The sequence below is a fragment of the Jaculus jaculus genome, chromosome 18 (assembly GCF_020740685.1).
Source record: "Jaculus jaculus isolate mJacJac1 chromosome 18, mJacJac1.mat.Y.cur, whole genome shotgun sequence".
Taxonomy (NCBI): domain Eukaryota; kingdom Metazoa; phylum Chordata; class Mammalia; order Rodentia; family Dipodidae; genus Jaculus; species Jaculus jaculus.
Window position 1 is genome coordinate 59481587 of NC_059119.1, and position 22101 is coordinate 59503687.

Here is a 22101-nt window from a genome sequence, read left to right on the forward strand (position 1 = left end):
AGAGCGGCAAGAGCCCGCACCCAAGCCCATCCCCACCAAATGTAGGTGCTAGTAACAAAAGAACCACAGTAAGTGAAGTTTTTATAAGAAGCTTAAGAAAGGGCCAGAGGTATAGCTCATCAGTAACAACTACACACACACACACACACACACACACACACACACACACACACAGAAAGTTAAACAATAGAGTACACATATTCAGAAAAAAGATACCTTTCTCACATTAGTAACAAGGATCTGTGTTGAAAAAAGAAAGAGAGAAAGAAAGAAGGAAAGAAAGAGAGAAAGGAAGAAAGAAAGAAAGGGAGGAAGAAAGAAAGAGTGAGCAACCCAGGTGTGGTGGTGCACACCTTTAGTCCCAACACTTGGGAGGAGGAGGTAGGAGGATAGCTGTGAGTTTGAGGCCAGCCTGAGGCTACGTAGTGAATACCCAGGTCAGCCTGGACTAGAGTGAAACTCTACCTCCAAAAATACAAAACAAAGACAGACAGACAGGAAGGAAGGAAGGAAGGAAGGAAGGAAGGAAGGAAGGAAGGAAGGAAGGAAGGAAGGAAGGAAGGAAGGAAGGAGGGAGGGAAGATTTCACTACTTCCAAGACCACATTCCTGTCACTAGCTAAAGACAGTAAATAAGAATAGAAGAAAAGATCTGTTGGTTGGCTGAACAGATGGCTTAACGGTTAAGGCACTTGCCTGCAAAGCCTAAGGACCCAGGTTCAATTCCCTAGGACCTACATAACCCATATGCACAAGGTGGTGCATGCATCTGGAGTTTGCTTGTAGAAGCTGGAGGCCCTGGCATGCCCATTCCCTCTCTCTCTCTCTCTCTCTATTTGCCTCTTTCTCTCTCTTCCTCTCTCTATCTCTAAAAAATAAAATAAGTTTTTTTAAAAAAATCTGTTGGAGGGCTGGAGAGATGGCTTAGCGGTTAAGCGCTTGCCTGTGAAGCCTAAGGACCCCGGTTCAAGGCTCGGTTCCCCAGGTCCCACGTTAGCCAGATGCACAAGGGGGCGCACGCGTCTGGAGTTCGTTTGCAGTGGCTGGAAGCCCTGGCGCGCGCCCATTCTCTCTCTCTCCCTCTATCTGTCTTTCTCCCTGTGTCTGTTGCTCTCAAATAAATAAATAAAAAATGAACAAAAAAATATTTAAAAAAAAAATCTGTTGGAAAGGCCCATCCAGTTAATGATAAAAAGGACATATGGACAGTCTGCTTAGCCACAGGGGGCTGACCACATGGCACCTCATTTCTTATTAGTATAAATATCAGTCATGAACACAATGAAAAATGCTTTTGGAATCTATAGGGAATATGGAGAAGAAAACAAGATACATACCTGGCTAGGGGAACATGATGTTTTCAAAGTAACTTAAAAATGATTTCAATTCATATCTCTAAAAGTTAATTTATATAAAACTTAAATTTATAAATTTTAAATTGGTATCCCTCTGTGGGGATTGGAATTCAACTTCAGAGCATGGTTTGTACTTAAAGGATCACAATGAGTGGTCTCCCAAATGGCTAGATTTTTAAAAACACAACATGTCTCTTCCCCTGGCCCTTCTCTGTGCACTTCTTGTTTCTTTTTTTTGTTGTGATTGGTTGATTGGTTTGCCAGCTGGCTGGCCCAGGTTGGCCTTGAACTTGAGACCGTGCTGCCTCAGCCTCCTGAGTGCTGGGATTATAGGTGGTGAGCCACCATGTGTGGTGGTTACCACCAGCTTTTAAGCAGGGGGATTCTATGACGAGATATGAATTTTAGACTATGGGGAACAAGTGCTGAGGGCAAAATTAGAGAAGACCAAGGCCGGTAGCCATCTAAACAATTCCAATGGAGGAGAAAGGACTGAGCAAGGATTTCTTCACTGGCCGAACATCGGTGATTCTGATGGGGTAGAAAATAACTACCACGTCTCACGTGCTCACGTGCGTCTTTGCGGATGACACCAGCAGAACTGACTGGCCATTCGGGGGAGGACCACGATGGAAGAAGTGTGAGAGACATGACTTAACTGATGCTCGCTCAGATTTCCCATCTATCTGCTTGCGTGACAGGTGACGGGACAGGACACCCACGAGGGCCAGTCAGCAGTCTGCTTTTGGTCAGCTCCAGGTGTGTCACGTGAAACTGTCTACCCTACACGCATATCTGCCAGTGGTGCAGTCACTGGAAGAATTTTGAGAGAGTAAAGAAATGCGCAGTTCAAGTCCACGGTTACCCTTAACAAGTCCACCAGAAGTGAGGGACTGAGTTGATGTCCCCCAGTGAGAATGGGGCCCATGACTCCTAAACAGAGTTGAATGCAAACCCTTTGGTAGGAGGAAATTTAGGACTTAAGGCTAGATGATCTGTTAGAGATGCGTCTTCAATCCCTAGCTGACTTCATGGCCCAAAGGGCAAGGGAAGGGCTCTTCCTCTCCAATCAGCCCAGCCTTTTCTCTTTCTCCTCAAGACAATTTTGGCCTCACTCAGAGCCTCCCATGAACACATTAGTCTGCCAGCTTCTAGGTTGGGGAAATGTTACCTCTTAGAGCTGTCTACTCTGGATGTGGAGTTTGTTACCTTCACGCGCAGAAAAAGGGTTTTGTGTACCATTAGAATTTTTAAAAATATTTATTTTTATTTATTTAACAGAGAGAAAGAGGGAGGGAGGGAGAGGGAAAGAACAGGCACGCCAGGGCCTCCAGCCACTGTAAACGAACTCCAGATGCATGCACCCCCTTGCGCATCTGGCTTATGTAGGTCCTGGGGAATCAAATCTGGATTCTTTGGCTTTTCAGGCAAGCACCTTATCTGCTCAGCCATCCCTCCAGCCCTTTTTAAAAAAAATATATTTCATTTTTATTTATTTGACAGAGAGAAAGAGGGAGAGAGAGTGGAAAAAAAAAAAAAAAGAGAGAGGAATATTTTGAAGTCAAGGTCTTCCTATGTAGCTCTAGCAGGCATTCACGGGCCCACACCATGGAAATCGGGTTGGCCTGGACTTCACAGTGAAACCCCAGACTCTTTCTGAGTGCTGAGATTGCACCGTGCCAGCTTGGGAGTTTTGGTGCATTGTTTCTTCACTCTTCCTTTTATTTGAAAAAAATCGAGGTATCTTGGTGTGTAACAACATTCATCTATAGTTCACTTATTTACTCAGGTTTTTAAAATATTTTATTTACTTATTTGAGAAAGAGAGAGAGAAAAAAACAAATGGATGTACCAGAGCCTTTACCTGCTGCAAACGCACCCCTGATTCATGTGCCACCTTGTGCATCTGGCTTACACGGGTCTTGAGGAATTGAACCTGGACCTTTGGTTTTGCAAGCAAGTGCCTTAACCACAAAGCCATTTCTCCAGCCCTATCCAATATTTTATTATTTTTAACTAGTCCTGTATTTCTTTTGGGTGGATGATGATGATGATTATTAACATATTTTGTGTGGATACATCATGTGTTGGTATCCTCTTTTCCCTAGTCCCTGCTCCTGTCCCGCTGGGGACCCTCCTCAGTGGGGTTGCAGGTATTCTCCATGGGGTTATGGTTATATGACTGCATCATTATTTTTATTTATTTATTTATTAGAGTCAGAGAGAGAGAATGCGTGTGCCAGGGCCTCCAGCCACTGCAAACGAACTCCAGACGCGTGCGCCCCTTGTGCAGCTGGCTAACGTGGATCCTGGGGAATTGAACCTCGGTCCTTTGGCTTTGCAAGCAAGCGCCTTAACCGCTAAGCCATCCCTCCAGCCCTACATCATTATTTTTTAGTAACAGAAGAGAGAACCGATGGCTTCCTGAAGTGCAAAGCTGGAGGCTCCCCCTGCTGGTTTAACGTTATCCCTGCAAGTCTCTGCCTGTCCCAAGGCTTCACTTGGCTTTCACTGGGGAAATAGAAATCGCTCGCTGTGGTGTGCAGAGCCAATATCAACGTGTTTGTCAGAGTGGCCTTGCTTAGAAGCTATTCCACCACTTTGTGCCTTTCTCTTTCACTGGCTCTTACACACATAGTCAAGCTCCCAACTTGTCCATTGGTAGAATATTGATGGGTCCTCCCACTGAGCCAGAAACAAGCACTGGGGACCCCACGGTGGATGAGACACATTTATTGAAGCTATCACAGGAGGAGCTGCCCTCTTTTAGGTAGTAAAGTCCTCACCAGACCATGCTGGGGACATGTGCAGAAGGAAAGCCCACCAAGGGCTCCAAATCCTCCAGTCAGAAAATCAGAGTATTTTAGATGCTAACTCCAGGGTGACACTGGCCCTTCCTTTGTAGAAACAGGCTCACCCCTACAGGTAGGAGGAAAACCCAGGGTGCCCATCGTTGCTCTGCCCAGGTGAGCCAGGCTCCGAGGGCTTTCTCCTGCTGCGCAGAGGACACCCTCAACATGTTCATAACGTGTGAACCCCAGCCTGGGGGTGACAGCATCATGGAACTTGAGTGAGTTGAAAGGCATCTGTGGAGCAGTGTGCTTTTCCACGTGTCTGAGACACCCTCGTGTTTGAGACCCACTAGTTCAGAAAGAACAGTGGGGCCGCCCTAGAAGCCCAGGTCAACAGTGGGGCTTCACAAAATCATCTCTTTCACCTCAGTCACCTTCTGGGGTGGTTTGATTCAGGTGTCCCCCCGTCAACTTGGGTGTTCTCAACACTAGATTCCCCAGCTGGTGGAGATGTGGGAATTAACGCCTCCTGAAGGCAGTGTATTTGGGGGGCGGACTTGTGGGTGTTATAGCCAGTGTCCCCTTGCCAGTGTTGGGCACACTCTCCCGTTCCTGTTGTCCACCATATGTTGGCCAGGGGGTGATGTCCATCCTCTGCTCATGCCATCATCTTCCTTGCCATCATGGAGCTTCCCCTCAAGCCTGTAAGCCAAAATAAGCCCTTTTTTTTCCCAAAAGTTGCTCTTGGTCAGGTGATTTCTGCCAGCAAGGCGAACCTGACTACACCACCTTCCAACCACATCTCTAAAGTATCTATGGCCTTCTCCTTGCCGTAACAAAGGACAGCACTGATGTTTACCCAAGGCAATTTGCTCAGCAAATGTTCTCCCCAGTCTTCTCAAACTATTCCAGAGGGGAAAAGGAAGAGACCCTCCTGTGACCTCAGAGCCGCCCACCCTGGTCTTCCTGCATGGCTCCTCTGGCTGCGGGTTTGCCTGCCAAGCCTGCCACTGGGTTGTTACGGTGCCCTGGACCCACAGCTCCGGTTCTGTAGGCCCTTGCCTGTCTTTCTCTCTCCTTGGGCAGTGTTACAGTCACCTTTATTACTTTTTTAAAAAATAACATTATGGGCTAGAGAAATGGCTTAGCAGTTAAGCACTTGCCTGTGAAGCCCCCGGTTCGAGGCTCGATTCCCCAGGACCCACATTAGTCAGATGTACAAGGGGCCACACGCATCTGGAGTTCATTTGCAGTGGCTGGAGGCCCTGGTGCACCCATTCTCTCTCTCTCTCTCTCTCTCTGCCTCTTTCTCTCTCTGTCTGTATCTCTCAAATAAATAAATAAGATAAACAAAAAAAACACTTTATTATCAGACGGGCATGGTGGCACACGCCTTTAGTCCCAGCACTCAGGAGGCAGAGGTAGGAGGATCTCCGTGAGTTCAAGGCCACCCTGAGACTACAGAGTGAATTCCAGACCAACTTGAGCTAGAGTGAGACCCTACCTCAAAAAAAATTATCTATTCATTTATTTATTTGAGAGAAAGAGAAAGAGGGAGGGAGGGAGAGAATGGGTATGCCAGGGCCTCCAGCCACTGCAAGTAAACTCCAGACACGGGTACCAGTTTGTACATCTGGCTTACATGGGTCCTGGGGAATCGAACCTGGGTCCTTAGGCTTGGCAGGCAAATGCCTTAACCACTAAGCCATCTTTCCAGCCCTCGTTCAACTTTCTTTTCTTGGCTCACAGTCACCCTAGCTGTTACTCACTCAGAGGTGGAACATGAAAAGATAACAACGGGGTTTGTTTTCTAGACTAATCTCTAGTCTCTAAAGATACTTGTCACTCATGGAGAGCTAGGAAGTCACTAGAAAGACAGGAAGTGTCCAAGCATGGAAAACATGTCCCCCTTAGTCACATGGCACAGTTGTATTTTCCCAGCCCCTCTATTATGATAAAAAAAAAATAACGTAGCTTTGTGACATGCGTTAGTAATGTAAGATTCCTAACCCATGCCTGAGAATAGCAGAAGGAGACCAAGAAGAGAACACAGGGTAGAATTCGAGAATCAAGTGCTTAAAAGATCTTTATATTGCTGGAGACTCCACATACTTGGGCTGCAAGGCCACTGAGAAATCCTGCTGGAACTGAGCTGATAACCTCCTCCATGTAGACCAGCTGACAGAAAGCTGGAAGAAGCCATTCTGCATGCAGTTCAATGGGGGAGAGAGAAATCACCAGTGAAGATACCCAATAGTGGACACTGCAAGCCTCATATTTTGCCAGCCAGGCCAAACTAGCCAATGGTGCAATAGTGGCACGTCTGTCATGGTGGAAACCAACTGTCCTCCAATTGGACTGGAGCCCACTCCATGGGAGGGAATACATCCCTGACACTGAAAACCTACAACAGGGGTAGTCATGAGCCCTAGGGGGGTAATATCTGCTGCTGTCTGGCTAAATGTATACACTATGCTCATCAAACTGCCCAGTAAGCACGTCTCTTAATGTTCATACCTATATGTTAATGCTACTCTCACTTTTGGTAGAGAACCTTCTCTTTTCAGATGGCAGTGACCTTGGGATGACTCAGAAGGCATCATGGTATGGGAAGAAGTGACAGGAGTGCTTGGCACTGCAATATCTCTATCACATTTTCCAAGGGTCCACTGCAGAAGAGGTGGCAGAAAGAATATAAGAGCCACAAAATGGCCTGGATATCCATGACATCAAAACAAAAGAGAGACTGATTGAGAGGAGGAGGGGATATGATGGAGAGTGGAGTTTCAAAGGGAAAAGTGAAGGGAGAGAGGGCATTACCATGGGATATTATTTATAATCATGGGAGTTGTTAATAAAACAAATAAATAAATAGATGAAAGATCTTCACTCTAGGCTAGAGGGATGTCTTAGCAGTTAAGGTGCATGCCTGCAAAGCCAAAGGACCCAGGTTCAGTTCCCCAGGACCCACGTTAGCCAAATGCACAAGAGGGCACACACATCTGGAGTTCATTTGCAATGGCTGGAGGCCCTGGCACACCTATTCTATCCCTCTTTCTCTGTTAAATAAATTAAAAAAAGATAAAATATTTTTTTAAAAAAGATCTTCACTCTGCAAGTTGATATGACTTCAGCAAGGCATAGAATTGGAGTTGGGGGACAAAATGAAAGGCAGAAGATGTCAGGGCCAAAGAAGCAATATGTGAGATTGTGAGATATGCTTGGAATTATTGGAAGTGAAATACAAATAGTTCTATCAACAAGGACAGGTCCTAAGCATGTGGCAAGCACAAGCAGTCCCAAAGGACACTGGAGTAGATACCATCAGTCAGTGGTTGGTACGTGGGGCAGGGAGTGCTGTGTGATGCCAAAGAACCAAGTTCACCAGCAGGGAGCTGGAAAGACGGATTAACAGTTAAGGCAGCTGCCTGTGAAGACTAAGGACCCAGGTTTGATTCTCCAGGCCCCATGTAAGCCAGATACACAAGGTGGTACATGCATCTGGAGTTCATTTGCATTTGGCTAGAGGCCCTGGTCACTCATCATCTCTCTCTCTCTCTCCCTTTCTATCTGTCTCAAATAAAAATAAAAACAGGGCTTGGGAGATGACTTGGTGGTTAAGGTTCTTGCCTGTGAAGCCTAAGGATCCTGGTTCAATTCCCCAGGACCCACCTAAGCCAGATGTACAAGGTGGTGTATGGCGTCTAGAGTTTGTTTGCAGTGGCTGGAGGCCCTGGTACACCCATTTTATCTGCCTCTTTCTGCTTCTCTCTCTTCCTCCAATAAATAAAATAAAATATTTAAAATAAATTTAAAAATAGTGTGCAGACTCCACAGACACAAAAACTTAAATATGTTAGGATTCCAAAATGTTAGACTCCTAGAAAACAACATACCATTAATATCTGGTGATTCTGGCCTCAAATTATTTCCTCAAATAATGAATTAGTCTGATGAGACAACTTTTTCTTCCATAAAGAGACAAACCTCTCCATTCATCACAGTTGTCTCTACACTCCTCCTAGTCTGTTCTCTTAGACTCATTCCCAGCTACTTCCTCCACCCAGTGGCTCCTTAGACCCATTCCCAGCTACTTCCTCCACCCAGTGGTTCCTTAGACCCATTCCCAGCTACTTCCTCCACCCAGTGGTTCCTTAGACCCATTCCCAGCTACTTCCTCCACCCAGTGGCTCCTTAGACCCATTCCCAGCTACTTCCTCCACCCAGTGGCTCCTTAGACCCATTCCCAGCTACTTCCTCCACCCAGTGGTTCCTTAGACCCATTCCCAGCTACTTCATTCACTCAGTTGCTCCTGAAGGTCTTCGAGCTCTTCTGCCTGCATGGGGAGGCTGGGACATGCTCATGAATAAGTGCTGTCATATCACTGAGAAATCTTCCAGGGACTGAGCCACCCAGCCAAGTGGCTGATTTATCTCAGCAATCTTCAGTAATTACACACATGGAATCAGGTCACCCCCATTTCATTATGGCTCTACCTCAGCCAACAGAACATCTTTAACCAAATTCAACTTGCCCAAACTGGCTTCCTCATTTTTAATTTGAAGATAAGAGAACCTTTCATATGGGTATAATGTGAAGATTAAAAGGTATTTCTATATAAAGAGGGCTTTGAAGAGTGCTTAGTAAGCTTTGATAAGTATCCATTGCCTTCAATAAATAGTAATGTTATTATTACGAGATGTTTTTTGAACTACATTGTAAAATCATTTGAGACTAATAAATTGCAAGAATGATACAAAGAAATCCCATAAGTCTCCCTAAATTTCCTAAAATGTTAATGTTTTCATCATATCTGCTTTCTTAAAACTTCAGTCTCTTTTTAAGTATTTTAGGTGCATTTTTTGTGTGAAATGTTCAAGGATAAATTATAGACATGCTGGCTTTACTTCTAAATCTTACAGCATATATTTTCTTAAAAGAAGGACATTATTTTATGCATAGTGCAATGGACCAAATCAAGAAACTCACCTTGAAACAATAGTGTTATCTAATCTGCAGACCCTATTCAAATTTTACTATTTACTCACCAAAATGCTATTCTGTGGTCCAGAATCCAACTGAGACTCACATGGTATGGGCATGTACTATGGAAATATTTCTTATGGACCTTACAAATAACTTTTCTTAGAATATTTTCCTGAGAAAAAGCTTCACTGGGGCAGTCTCCGCATATCATGGGGAGATAGACGCTGCTGCCTGTGAATCGTGGGCCCTGACAGCTGAGGACAAGCAGTGGGAGGAGAGAGTCAGGACCCAGAGCCACAGTTGGCTAATTGGCCTTGGTCCTCACAGCTCCAAAAAGAAAGATAAACTCTATGAGTTGAAGTCCAAAGCTCGGCAGATTATGAACCAGTTTGGCTCCTCAGCTCTAATCAACCTCTCCAATTTCTCATCCATAAAACCAGAACCAGCCAGCACCCCTCCACAAGGCTCCATGGCCAATAGCACTACTGGGGTAAAGATTCCAGGCACTCCTGGGACAGGAGGTTGTCTTAGCCCTGAAAACAATCAGGTATTAACCAAGAAGAAATTATAGGACTTAGTAAGAGAAGTGGATCCTAATGAGCAGTTGGATGAAGATGTAGAGGAGATGCTGCTACAGATTGCTGATGACTTTGTTGAGAGTGTGGTGACAGCTGCCTGCCAACTTGCACAACATCGCAAGTCCAGCACCTTAGAGGTGAGAGATGTCCAGTTACATCTAGAGTGCCAGTGGAACATGTGGATCCCAGGATTTGGCTCTGAAGAAATCCGACCCTATAAAAAAGCTTGCACGACAGAAGATCATAAACAGAGAATGGCATTGATCCGGAAAACAACGAAGAAATAACACAGGGAAAGATCAGGGAATGGACAACAATGCATTTGGAGATACTTGAGCTGAGACCTCAGCCATGTCATCCTTGGAATTTTTTTTTAAAATGCTTTACAGAGAAGCATATATTTTTTATTAACAGTGCAGCAATATCTATAATGACTGAGAAGATCTGCCCCTCCTATCCTCACCTCTGGTCCCATTTCCCCGCCATCTCAATGAGGAGCAGTACATCTTCTAGAGAAGACTGTATTTGTGATTTATTATATAAGTGATTGAATGTAGGACAAAGCATTATGCTCGTGTTGGGTGAGACAGTATTAGCAGGATTTATAGGGGGTTTGTTTCCTCCTTCCTTCTCTTTTCCCTGTACTTTGTAATGTCAGTGTTTACATGAATATGAATTTGATTTGCTTTTCCAGAATAAAGAAATTATTAATCGGAAAAAAAAAAGAATATTTTCCTGAGATGCTTTTTAAGTTCTTGACTTGCACCTTGCCCTGGAGTTAGTAGTGCAACAATGTAATCCACTCACTTAAAGCAATACAACCAGGTTCCCTCTGCTTTGGTGGCCCTTTGACCTGAACAGCACAGGTGGCCAATATTAACAAGCAATGATCAGAGGTGCTGACTGATCTTAAGCTAGGCTCTTTGTCCAGTTTCCCCAGTGGTCCGATGAGACTTGACCCAGAACAAGTGGGCATGTGTGTGCAGGGCTGACTGTAGTATTGACAATGCGTTCCATAAACAACTTGTCCACCAAACAGCCACAGATCAATATGTGGGCTCAGTACAGTCACATTTGTGGAGTGTATGTGTATATTTTGGGTCATCAGAGTCCAACAGATCATAAGTCAAAAAGAGTTCCTTGTGGGTTGGAGAGATGGCTTAAAGGTTAAGGCACTGGTCTGTGAGGCCTAAGGATCCAGGTTCAGTTCTCCAGGTGCCGCGTAAGCCAGATGCACAAGGTGGCGCACGCGTCTGGAGTTCGTTTGCAGTGGCTGGAGCCCCTGATGTGCCCATTCTCTCATTTTTTCTCTCTCTCTTTTCCTCCCTTTCTGTGTCTAATACACATAAGTAAATACATAAATACATTAATTAATTCATTAAGTTAAAGAGTTTCTTGTTCAACTTGTTCATCTATAACTGCTCAACCAAACCACCAAGGAGTGCCTGTGAGTGGGAACTACAGCCGTAGAATGTCACCGTGGTGGTGACAGCAGACACAGCAGATTCACCCGTGGTTGAAATGACTCCCTGGGTCAAGTCTCCTTCCTTCTCTCAGGCACTGCTATTACAAGCAGCTAGCCGCTCTTGGGCAAATGACTCCAAAGGTTCATATAATTTCAGGGCTGTGCCCCCCAATTGGGCATTTGGTGTCCTGTGTGAGGACACTCTACCTGACACATTTAGTTGTGATGTTTAATTCCCTTTCATTTATTTTATTTTATTATTGTTTACATATTTAAGAGAGAGAGAGAATGGGCACACCAGGGCCTCCAGCCACTGCAAACAAACTCCAGACGCGTGTGCCCCCTTGTGCGTCTGGCTAACGTGGGTCCTGGGGAATCGAACCTGGGTCCTTAGGCTTTGCAGGCAAGTACCTTAACCGCTAACCCATCTCTCCCGTCTCCCTTTCTTTTGAATTCTTCATTTGCCTTTCTCAGGCATTTTTTTTTTTTTTTTCCCAAGCATGTTGCTTTGTAGCTTGTTCCCCTACTTGGACCTTCTGATGCGTCCTCCTGGTCAGATTCTCAAGCTGTATCCTTCAGGAATATACCCGAGTGATGTTGCACCCTTCTCTGGGGTTACTGTCAGGAAGCACATGAGACCTGTTTGTCCCACTAATGATGACTAATGGTTGCACTGCCTTCAATCCCTTGGTGAAGCTAACCTCTGCCAGATTTTTTTTTTCCACTAAATCATTACTGATTTTTACCTTTTTAATAAGCACCTGTGAAACTTTATAAGTATCCTATTTGTCATTTGACTTTTGTCCTCTGTTTTTGGCTTTTATTGATGAGTCTTGCCTGAAGCAATAATGAGCATGACTGTGGCCAAACGGTAATTTCCCAATGCCATCATTCTTTCCACATCACCTTATTAGTCCTTGTCACGTATGGTGAGCCTCTCCCTCAACATGGGACCAAAAGACGCCCCCTTAAATTCAAGGTCAAGGAGGCACGCTAAATAACGAGAGAGAATATCAACGCCCGGGAACCTACGGAACGAGGGCTGTTCTTCCTGTAGCGCCCGGTGGGGCCGCTCCTAACACGAATGGATTTGGCCGTGATCACTATTGGAACCCTTGCCGCCCAGCAGCTGGTGCCCAGGTGAACCCACAGAGGAACTGGCGAGATGAGCAAGAGCGCTGCTTCCACAGCCAGCCTGACAACCTGCGCCAGGGTGATGGAGACAGACGCTGAGGACGCTCAAGACGCACCACAGCAGAGATCCAGGAGCTGCTGGGAGCTCAGCACTGAAGTAGACTTAGAACACGCGCACCGTGGCCCAGGGGACTCTGAGGAAGAGGGGGCAGAGAGAACGTAAGAGCCACAGGCTGGGAGGCAATGTCCAGAGGCATTGCCCCCTGCCCATGACTGACCGCCGCTCTCACAGCTCACAGCCCACAACTCCATGGGGAACAGCAGCAACCCCACTAAGGGGGGGCCTCAGTGGAGCACCAACATTTGATGTATCTATACAAAGTTTCAACTTAAAAAAAAAAAGATTTATCCAGGTATGGTGGCACACGCCTTTTAATTCCAGCACTCAGGAGGCAACAGTAGGTGGATTGCTATGAGTTCAAGGCCACCCTGAGACTAAATAGTGAATCTCGGGTCAGCCTGGGCTAGAAAGCAAGACCTTACCTAGAAAAACCAAAAAGAAAGAGAGAGAGAGAGATTTGAAAAACCATAACTGGGGCTGAAGAGATGGCTTAGTGGTTAGGTGCTTGTCTGTGAAGCCTAAGGACACTGGTTCGAGGCTCGATTCCCCAGGACCCACGTTAGCCAGATGCACAAGGGGCGCACGCGTCTGGAGTTCATCTGCAGTGGCTGGAGGCCCTGGTACACCCATTCTCTCTCTCTCTCTCTCTGCCTGCCTCTCTGCCTGCCACTCTCAAATAAATAAAAATATTTTTTAAAAAAAGAAAAAGAAAAACTGTAACTTTTCCTTTCCTTTTCACTTTCTTTCTTTTCTTTGGATTCTGACAGAGCCAAGCTCCTGCTCCAACAACCCTCTCTCTCTCTTTGAAAAAGACTCTCTTGGAAGAATTTTCTATATTTTCTTTAATGAAGTCTACTTTTGCCTTCCTCAGCCCTCTGTCCACATTCTTTAATTCTTCTTTGGCCAAAGACACTAACTCCAGAGGGCCTCGTGTTCTCAAAGCCTAGTAGCAACTGGTTTGCTTGAGGAATGATAAACCGTCTGACTTGGCTAAGGCCCAGCCCTGGCCTTTCTGGCACGGGTGAGTGTACACAACCAGCTGTGGAAGAGGAGGGAGAGAAAAGCCACAGTGAGAGGCCGGGAAGAGACCAAGTGACCCAAAACACAGACAGCAGAGGCCACAGGAAGGTGAATGACAGGGGGGACATGTTGGACATGTCACTGTGAGTTGTGGCATGATCTGCACTTTCAAGAGCCAGTTTCTCTGCTCAGAATTTGGGTTTTTAGAATATGGTAAAAGCAACAAAAATACCTCCTAGAATTTTAGGCCTATCGTCTGTCAGAGAGCTTTTATTTATTTTTAATTGCCGGAGGAAGATAACAGAGCTCGTGTTTGCTGTCTCAAACCTGAGGTCACACCGTGTGCCTTTAAAGAAGACTGAGAGAAAGGTGGGACAGGAAAAAAGACAATTTGGAACTTGATGGGTGTATATCTTCATGAGACAGAGGATAGGTAACGTGTGACCGTCAACTTTAACGGCATTTGTTCACTTGCCTTCCATGACTCTCTAAGACTTTGCCACAGCCTTTATGTCACACACGAGATTACATTTCACATGGGTAAGGCACTATAGAAAAAAGTCACTTGATCACAATGACATCCTTTTCACTTTATAAATTAGTGACAACAGAGAACTTGGTGACCCTGGTGGATATTAGCTTACAGACGTATTCTAACTTGAGACTTTCCATCTCAACGGGCATGGAACAAGGACTTCTCGTTCAGTTCCTTAGAGTCTTGCTTCCCTTTCCTTATCAACAAAGAGCGGCACACAAACAACATCGTATTGAGCAAACAAAACATTCCAGATTCAAGTATTTGTTTTTTCACAGACTCAATTTAATTTCCCTTCCTCCCTCCCCCACCCAAAGGTTCACTCTAGTCCAGGCTGGCCTCGAACTCATAGCAATCGTCCTACTTCCACATCCCAAGTGCTGGGATAAAAGGTGTGCACCAATGCACCCAGCCTATGTTGCATTTTAATGAATTAAAATACATAATTAATTAACCAGTATATGTTGGATTGTATTTGTGCATCGGTTTTAGATATTTCAAATAACACTGTGACATTTCTCATGGTTTACCTTGAAGGACTTGTGAACGTTACTTCTTTGAGTTGGGTCTGCATGATCCAAAGGCATACACATTTTAGATGGCTTGTTTCAACTTTAAAAAAAAATTATTTATTTATTTGCAAGAAAGAGGCAGAGAGAGAGAGAGAGAAAGAGAGAATGGGCATACCAGGGCCTCCAGCCACTGTAAATGAACTCCAGATGCTTACGCCCCCTTGTGCATCTGCCTTAACGTGGGTCCTGGAGAATCAAACCAGTCCTTTGGCTTTGCACGCAAACCCTCTAACCACAAAGCCATCTCTCCAGCCCTCGACTTTTTAAAATTAGATGAAATAAAATTGTTTTATGAATGTCAAAATATTCCCCGCCCCGGGGCCACAGTCCCTGCGCCAGGGCTAGTGTCCAAGCTGGATGGCGCAGACGCATGGCATCCTTCCCCTCCAGATTCCGAAATGGCCTTCTGGCGTCCGGCACTGGGTCATCTCTTTCACTGGACGGTGACACAGGCCGAGAGCTGCCGGCAGTTTCTTCCTGCCGGGCGGCCTGTGCGTGGTGCGGGGTGAGCCTGGCAGGGCGTCGGAGGAGCTGTCGCGAGCACAGCAGCTCTGCTGGCCGCCAGCCTGCTCCGGGCTTGTGCCATTGACATCTACGTGACATCAGCTCGAGAAGGATGTGGCACTGGTGTCTGGGGATGCTGGGGGTGGGCACACTCTCCCCCAAAGGCCACCAGTAGCAGGACTTGGAGGGCTGGCTTGGACCCAAGGACTAAGGCATTAAAACCTGACCCTTTGCCAGCAAAACACACACACACACACACACACACACACACATATGTTTCTTATGGCAAAGGGTCAGCAAAAGACACACACACACACACACATATGTTTCTTATGGCAAAGGGTCAGCAAAAGACACACACACACACACACATATGTTTCTTATGGCAAAGGGTCAGCAAAAGATACACACACACACACACACACACACACACACACACACATGTTTCTTAATTTCAATTTCAATAAAATTTCAATAAAGGCTGGAGAGATGACTTAGCGCTTAAGTCACTTTCCTGCAAAGCCAAAGGACCCAGGTTCGAATCCCCAGGACCCACATAAGCCAGCTGCACAGAGTAACGCATGCATCTGGAGTTCGTTTGCAGCTGCTGGAGGCCCTGGTGCGTCCATTCTCTTTCTGTCTGTCTCTTTCTCTCTCTCAAATAAAAGAAGTTTCAGTAGGCATTAACGTGGTTAATGACATAAACATGATGAAGGGCGTGTCACTTCAGGAAAGGAGGCTTCACTGTACTCCTGGTACTCAGCCAGAAGGAGCCATAAAGACAGGGTTATCTTACCTAGAGCAGGGGAACTTTGGTTCTCCACTATGTGAGTAAACTGAACGCCAGTGAATTCTTCTCCACATGAAGCTGTCTCCTGGTGATAATGTTTCTTTTGAGAAAAGCTTGTCTATAGGCAGAAAGGGCTGTGTAGGAAATACCAGTAGATCTGGACCCTCTGATATTCCTCCTTGTTATAAAGGCATTGATTCACATTCTAGTCAGTCTTCTGAGCATGTGGAGCATGAGGCAGGCTACTGGAGCCTGTCCAGCTGTTCATGACAAAAACAGTAAGAATGGAGAACCTGGGCTGGAGAGATGGCTTAGCAGTTAAGGCACTTGCCTGCAAAGCCAAAGGACTTCAGTTCGATTCCCCAGGACCCACATAAGCCAGATGCACAAGGTGGAACATATATATGGAGTTCACTTGCAGTGGCTGGAAGCTCTGGTGTGCCTATTCTCTCTCTCTCTCTGTCTTTCTCTGTCAAATAAATAAATAAAAGTATATTTTTAAAAATTTCCTCTGGATCTGTAGGCTTGAAATAAATCCCTTCCTCCCATAAACTATGTCTGGTTTGGATGTTCATCCCAGCAATGTGAAGCTTTATGGGTTAGGTTTGGTTTGTTTTTGTTTTTGTCCAGGTAGGATCTTGCTCTAGTTCAGGTTGACCTGGATTTAGTCTCAGGCAGACCTAGATCCTCCTACCTCAGCCTCCAAATGCTGTGATTAAAAGCATGCGCCACTACACCCAGCAAAGAGAGAGAGGATGGGCACACTAGGGCCTCCAGCCACTGCCAACAAGCTCCTGACACATGTGCCACTGTTTATCTGGCTTTATGTGGGTACTGAGGAATCAAACTCAGGCCATTAGGCTTTGCAGGCGAGCACCTTAACCAGCTCTCCAGCCCTAATTTTGTTTTCTTTATAACTTTTTATTGACAGCTTCCATAAGTATAGACAATAAACCATGACACTCTTTCCCTCCACTCCCATCCCAAATCCACTCCCTTCTCAAATTCACCCTCTACTGAATCCTGCCCCCTTCCAATTAGCCTCTCTTTTATTTTGATGTCATCTTTTCCTCCTATTATGAAGGTAGTCAGGAACTGCCAGGTCATGGATATCCAGGCCATTTTGTGTCTGGAGGAGCACGTTGTAAGGAGTTCTACCCTTCCTTTGGCTCTTACATTCTTTCCCCCACCCCTTCTGCAATGAACCCTGAGCCTTGGAAGGTGTGATAGAGATGTCTCAGTGCTAAGCATTCCACTGGGGACTTTAATATATGAACATTTTCCTAATTGGTCATATTTCCATCAGGGTATTCTCTTTTACCCCCCCTCTCCCATCCCCCATTGCATTGAGGGTCCTCCTTAGTGGGAACACTGGCCATCACAGTTGGATCACGAAGGCACAGGTCAGTTCATGTCAGGGGACAGTGAACCCCAGTATGCTTTCCCATCTCTGGCTCTTACATTCTTCCTGTCCTGTCTTCTTCAGCGTTCCCGGAGCCTTGCAGGGCATGTTCGAAGTCTCCTTTAGTGCTGAGCTCTGGGCAGCTTCTTGTTTTTGCTTTGATGACTTCCTCGGGACTGACCGCTATTTCCATACAGAAAGTTCTCCGGGTAGCAAGGGAGAGTATCACTTGTGTTCAGTCCGCCACTTCCAGCGCAATGTTTCCTGGGCTCTTGGGGGTGTGATGGAGATGACGCATGCAGTTAGTGCTAGGCCTCAGCTTTTGCTCTTGTCATTTTGATGGGTCTGGCCTAAGGTGAGGGCAGCGTTAATCTATGGGCACTCAGTGCATGGGATGCTGTGGTAACTGGTGCTCTGTGTTGAGCACCCCCTCCCCAGCACCCTTTGCAGCTCTGAATGGATGCTGATTGATACATGTACCTTCTCTGTCTCTCTAAAATTAAGAAAAAAAAAAAAAGATGCATGCGCTTTCTATATACTTCACGGCTTGTTTTCATTGGGGAGCTAAGACACACTGATGACATGAACAGAGCTGTGGCCTCAGAAGAGCCTAGAAAGGACTAGAGGCAGCAAGAGGTCCCCTGAAGCCCTAAGGCATTATTTATTTATTTATTTGCAAGCAGAGAGAGATAGAAAGAAGAGAGAATGGGCATGCCTGACAAGCTTCAAATAGGTGGTGGTGAGGAGGAAAGATATCCGGTTTGGGATGTGCAGACAATCCCTTGTTCTTGGTAAAAGGCGCCCTGCAGAAACACAGAAGACTGCTCATCAGCAAGGCGCTGGGGACCAGTGACCGCCGTCCCGAAATATGTGGAGGTATAGGTTTTCTTTCTTTCCTTTTTTTTTTTGGTTTTTCGAGATAGGGTCTCACTCTAGCCCGGCTGACCTAGAATTCACTATGGAGTCTCAGGATGGACTAGAACTCACGGCGATCCTCCTACTTCTGCCTCCCTAGTGCTGGGATTAAAGGCGTGTGCCACAATGCCTGGCTGTTTGTTTGTTTTTTTCAAGGTAGGGTCTCACTGTAGCCCAGGCTGACCTGGAATTCACTACGTAATCTTAGGGTGGCCTCAAACTCTCGGTGATCCTCCTACCTCCGCCTCCGCAGTGCTGGAATTAAAGGCGTGCGCCACCACGCCCAGCTAAGGTTTTCTTTTGTACCTGAGTATCTCTAAGGTTCAACTTAGCCTTCCCCAGCTCTAGTAACCAATTTGCAAACCCCAGAGGAGGAAGAGCGCTGTGATACCTGGAACACCGACTCAAGCAGAGCCCTACTGAGGAAGCAGGCCACACTTGAGAGGTCTGACATTATTCCTCCACCCATACTAAACATTCATGGAGGGCAGGGGACCCCTAACATATCTGAAAAAGTCACCACCTTCCCTTAAAGGCTCCCTTTCCAACCTCCTAACACCCCTTTCCCTCCCAGCAACTGCTTTTTGCTATTTAGTATTTTGTATCCATACTCTATGTTGAAAAGAAGCCTGAGCCGGAGGTGGACTCGGTGGGCAGAGTGCTTGCCTAGGACACAGCCCCGGCTTCAAGCTCTTCTTCAGCACATGGGAGGTGGAGGCAGGAAGATCAGCGACCTCAGGGTCATCATCCGGGCTACAGAGCAAATATGAGGCCAGTCTGGCTACAGAAGACCGTGTGCATAAATAAATAAATTATTGATTTTTTTTAAAACAAGAAAAATAAGTTACATTTGTTTCATGTTCGAATCTACATGGACAACTTTATGCTGTGTGTATATTTAGCGGCTTGCTCTCTTTTTGTTTCCATGTGTTGCCAAATGTTTCTGCTACTTCAAGCAATCTTCCTGTCTCAGGCCACACAAGTAACTGGGCCTAGAAGCCTAGTGAACTTGCTTCCTTTCTCAGCCTTGTTTATCGATTTAGATCTGGTTCGCTCTGATTGAGTTGTTAAACACCACATTTCATTTCCCATCACCCTGCAAGGGAACAGTTAGATCATATTCACTATTCTGCTGCCACAAACATCTGCAATGGACAGCCTTATACTGGCTCCCATACACAAATGTTGCTACTGCTCATGACACTATTGGCCAAGATACTGTCTAAACTTCGCAATGCATAATGAACTCTGAAATATTTGTACAAGTGGCTCCAGGTAGGCATGGTGACTCACACCTGTAATCCCAGCACTTGGATGCTGAAGCAGTAAACCTGCCAGTCTGAAGACAGCCTAAACTACAGAGTGATACCTGCCTCAAAAAATAAAAACCAGGGAGCCTTTAATCCAAGCTCTAGGGAGGCAGAGGTAGGAGGATTGCCATGAGTTCGAGGCCAACCTGAGACTACATAGTGAATTGCAGGTCAGCCTGACCTAGAGGAAGACCCTACCTCAAAAATAAATAAATAAATATAAATATAAAAACCAGGGCTGGAGGGATGGCTTAGCAGTTAAGGCATTTGCCTGCAAAGACAAAAGACCAAGGTTTGATTCCCCAGGACCCTTGTTAGCCGGATGAACAAGGGGACACATACGTCTGGAGTTTGTTTGCAGTGGCTGGAGGCCCTGGTGCGCCCATTCTCCCTCTCTCCCTCCCTGTCTCTCTCTCTCCCTCTTTCTCTGCCAAATAAATAAATAAATAATAATTAAAAATAAAACCAGTATGGCTCTATGTTTCTTTTAATTCTATGTACATATGTGGTCTTGAAAGTCTCTTTCAGTTATTTTAACTTGTGCTTTTACTAACATGAAAGAAACAGAAAAAAAAAAATCAGAACTCATGCTCATTGCATCAGGACAAAAAAAAAAAAAAAAAAGAACTAAAGCCAAGCGTGGTGGCACACACCTTTTAATGTCAGTACTCTGGAAGCCCAAGTAGGAGGATCATTGTGAGTTCGAGGCCACCCTGAGACTACATAGTGAATTCCACGTCAGCCTGGCTACAGGGAGAACCTATCTTGGAAAAATTTTTTTTTCAAGGCAGACAGGTGGTAACACAAACAATACTACTGGGACTTTCAAGATACATGTGAACATTTATTCGATAACAATGCGAGCATCGCATATGCCTAAGACGAGGGAAGACTAAAAGCACCATGGTCGGGCTGGAGAGATGGCTTAGCGGTTAAGCGCTTGCCTGTGAACCTAAGGACCCCGGTTCGAGGTTCAATTCCCCAGGTCCCACATTAGCCAGATGTACAAGGGGGCGCACGCATCTGGAGTTCGTTTGCAGTGGCTGGAGGCCCTGGCGCACCCATTTTCTCTCTGCCTCTTTCTCCCTCTGTCTGTTGCTCTCAAGTAAATAAAAATAAAAATAAAAATAAAATAAAATAATAAAAGCACCATGGTAAGGCCAGAAAAGTTCTTAGGGACTAGAACCGCCAACCCCCATTCCCCAGCTCCTGGATTTTACAGGTTCTCATTGGCATGTTCATCTTGATTGCACTGGATCATAAGGCCAAAGGTGTGGTATGTGAATGTATCACTCTGCTTCCAAAAGGATTTTTCTTACATAATCCTTATCCTTAAAGAGTTAAAGTGCCCTAGGGACTATCAGAAATGGATTTGGATTGTCTTCCTTCCTTTCTTTCTTTCTTTTAATTTATTCATTTGAGAGAGAGATACAGAAACAGACAGGTAGAGAGAGAGAATGGGCATGCCAGGGCCTCCAGTCATTACAAACAAATTCCAAATGTGTGTGCCCCCTTGTGCATCTGGCTTACATGGGTCCTGGGGAATCAAACCTCGGTCCTTTGGCTTTGCAGGCAAGCGCCTTAGCTGCTGAACCATCTCACCGGCCCCAGAAATGGATTTTCAAAGCCATGCTTTTAGCATTTTCATATCAGAAAGGAATATGAGTAATTGCTGGGATAACAATGAAAAAATTTTCTCGCAGTGCATAAAAGTGAAACAGTCACTACGTTTAAAAAGGAATCTGTTAACATTACAGATAACAGTAGTTCCCAAAGAATTTATGATTGCATTTTACAAAAACGATGCTTTTCAGTGAGCTCCACTTTGCTGTCAGTAGAACCTCATAGATGTTGCATTATGACAAGAAGGAAAATGATTTCAAACCTTTGAAATGTAGTCTGTTTTTATTACTATTGTAGATCCCCTAAATTCTATACCATCAATCTGATCCATCCAATTATTTGTCCAGCAAATACTAGGTGAGCAGTTACCAGCAACACAGCAACGAAGAGAATCACTCTTGCCTTTAAAGGAAAACTTTCAAGTTGTCAGCATGGTGGGATTAGAAACTGCAGTAGATGTGAGAGCATATTGGAGGTACGCATGCGTTACTGCAGGGCTTAGAAGAGGAAAATGGGCTTAGGGTATGAGTCAGTGAAGGCTTCTAGGAAGAGTGATGCTTGAGCTTTGATTTCTTTCTAAAGTTAAAAAGTAAAAATAAATTTAAAATATATTTATAAAAGGAGCCAAGTATGGTATGGTAGTCCACACCATTAATCCTAGCACTAGAGAGGCCGAGGTAGAAGGATCGCCATGAGTTCAAGGCCACTCTGAGGCTACAGAGTAAGTTCAAGGTCAGCCTGGGCTAGAGTGAGATTCTACCTTAAAAAAAAAAAAAAAGTACCATCAGTATTGCACTAAAATAATAAAGTTAAAAATATAAATAGGAGGCAGCTAGCTCAGAAGAAGTATCTATCAGAGTTCTTAGTTACAAGCAACAGAAGTCCACATGGGTTGGTTGATTAAGCAGCATTAGAATTTGTTAAAATGTCAAGTAGCTCCTTGAATTTCCTGAGTAACTCAGAAAAAAAAAAAAAAAATCAGGCTGAGTCCGCTTAACC

At 45.3% G+C, this 22101-nt stretch overlaps 1 pseudogene; it reads left to right on the forward strand.

The window, feature by feature from the left end:
- Positions 1-9327: 9327 nt before the first annotated feature.
- On the forward strand, positions 9328-10160 carry LOC123455817 (annotated as a pseudogene).
- Positions 10161-22101: the final 11941 nt, after the last annotated feature.